This window comes from Protopterus annectens, chromosome 3.part1 (assembly GCF_019279795.1).
Source record: "Protopterus annectens isolate FY-2018-M chromosome 3.part1, PAN1.0, whole genome shotgun sequence".
In the NCBI taxonomy this organism is placed as follows: Eukaryota; Metazoa; Chordata; order Ceratodontiformes; family Protopteridae; genus Protopterus; species Protopterus annectens.
Genome location: NC_056732.1, coordinates 1,323,125,269 through 1,323,127,777, shown reverse-complemented (window position 1 = coordinate 1,323,127,777; position 2,509 = coordinate 1,323,125,269). Strand labels below are relative to the sequence as shown.

General features: G+C 40.9%; 1 non-coding gene across 1 annotated transcript; it reads left to right on the top strand.

Moving 5' to 3' along the window:
- The first annotated feature begins 2,080 nt into the window (after positions 1–2,080).
- On the top strand, positions 2,081–2,153 carry TRNAK-CUU. Its single transcript has one exon. It is a non-coding gene; the product is annotated as a tRNA-Lys (tRNA).
- The last annotated feature ends 356 nt before the right edge of the window (positions 2,154–2,509 follow it).

The window sequence follows — 2,509 nt, the reverse complement described above, 5'->3', positions numbered from 1 at the left end:
AAGAGCATAACAGGAACATGCTCTATAGTCTGGCACTGGATGGTATACGTCTGTCCATACCTAATGTAACTCCTTATTACAAACTTCAGGGCAATGTGTCTCAGTTTAAGACTTCTGATACACTCACTCTTAAATTAATTAAATCTCACACATCCAAATACTTCTGAGAAAGCCTGACACAGATTTCCAGCTGTGCCCCTTCCTCAAAATAATACTGTAATGCTGCCACCAATCAGAGTGCCTTCATGCCCTTCTAAAGGGGTGTCCAAGTATGAAAATTAAATATTAAAACAAATAGTTGCAAATGACCTAAGCAGCCAGGCTTTCAGACTACACCTGTAAATTATTAAAGCAATGTGGCACAGTGGTGCAGCAGCTAACATTGTTGCCTCACAGCAAGAGATTCTCCTGTTCGATTCTTGGCTGGGATGCCTTCTGTGTGGAGTCTGCATGTCCTCTCTGCTTTTGCATGGGTTTCCTCTGGGTAATCCAGTTTACTCCCACATTCTAAAGATGTGTCTGGAGCATCTATCCCCGGGCCTCTGCTAAAAATAGGATCTGTCCTAGTTGGACTTTCCCAATCAACAAGTGTTAAATAAAATAAAATAAAATAAAAATAAAAAGTATAAGCACCCTCAAATCACTAAAGAAAAACACTAATTGACAAGCCACAATTCAAGCTAATAAAAATATTTAATATTGAGCAAAATGATCAAAAATATAAAACAGTAATTTCCAATAAACAAACAGAGCTCAATCACCAGGAAAATGAAATCAGTACTGAAGGACATAAATCCAACATTTAGAAAAACTCTAACTGATCTAACTGAATAGTTATAATTTTCCTCTCTGACTAAAGAACACTGTCCCTGATCTAAACTAAATTCCTACAACAGAGCAAATGCAGGCTTACAGTTCTTGGTGAGTCCTTTTTGGGTATCCACTGCACAGTACATCTGTAACTGTTACTGTTGTAACTGACTACTGCAACTGTCTGCTAACTGTCTTCAGCAGGCACTTTTATAGACTAGCCTAACTGTCACAACTATTCCAGATTTAATTTTAATTTCATATTTTGAAAGTCAACCAACAGCTGTTTTCTAAAAATTCCTTCCTGTTTTTCAGCTTCTGACAGATCATCACAAGTCAACATGTAGGAACTTATTTACAATATCATAGCTAGTCATGCTGGCACAAAATACACAGGTTAATCTGAAAATATGTACAAAAACTCAGCCAGACATGCTGGCACAAATAATAGTGTCTAATTTCTTCACACACCCCCCCATGACTCAAGTGCAGTTTTCAAGTGACTCTTGCAAAATGATGCTTGAGAAAAATGGGTCTGTCTGGGAATATCAAGCCACTCCTGGGAAATCCATATGCATTGGCGTTATTGACCCTACTGCAGTGTTCTTCTCCTTCTGATGAAACTTGGCTGAGCTCAGCTCCCACCTCACAGCCCGAAGTATCTATTTGCACAACAAACTCTTCACAATAATCTGGGCTGATCAACACAGGCTGTCCTCCCAAAATCTCCTTAAGTTTTTGGAATGCCATTTAGCAATCTGTGGTCCACACTACCTCATCTGGTTTATTTTTCCTAATTGGGTCAGTAAGGGGTGCAGCCATTGCACCACAACTGGACACAAATTTTCTATAGTACCCAGCTGCCCCTAGAAATGCTCTCCCTTGCTTTTTAGTAACAGGAACTGGCCATGCTTGAATAGCTTCCACTTTAACAGGTTCTGGCCTAATCTTACCAGTCCCCACACTGTGTCCTAAGTAAGTGACCTCTGCCATACCCACCTGACACTTATTGGGTTTAATGGTTAGTCCTGCCCTTTTAAAGTGATCTGCAAATGTCCATAGCAAAATGTAGCATTTAACCTCTCCACAAGACCATTAGTCTTAGTAGGAGATGGTCTTTGCATGTTTCACCCCACAACACTTCTACCAACAAGTCAGCAGGTCTGACATGAAGTTTGCACCTTGGTCAGTCAATATCTCCCTTTGAAAACCTACCCTGCTGAAAATTTCTAGCAAAGCATTTGCCACATTTTCGATATCATGTTAGATAGCCTGGCTAGTTCAGTTGGTAGAGCATGAGACTCTTAATCTCAGGGTTGTAGGTTCGAGCCCCATGTTGGGCATCTGTATGGTTGGAGCAGTGGTGCAACTGTAGTGTTGTTGCTTCACAGCAAAAGGTTCTCCGGTTCGATTCTTGAAAGAGGTTCTCCGGTTTGATTCCTGGTTGGGATGCCTTCTGTGTGGAGTCTGCATGTCCTCCCTGTGTTCGTGTGGGTCCCCTCTGGGTGCTCCTGTTTCCTGCCATGTTACAAAGACATGTGCTTGGAACATTTCTCCTTGGGCCTCTGCTGAAAATTGGTTTTGTTCCAAGTTGGACTTTCCCAGTAAACAAATGTTAAATAAATATCACCTGCAAAAAAGAATATTAGAAACTATAGCTAGAAGTGGCAGATGGTAGGGTCTAGGTTCTACCAACTGC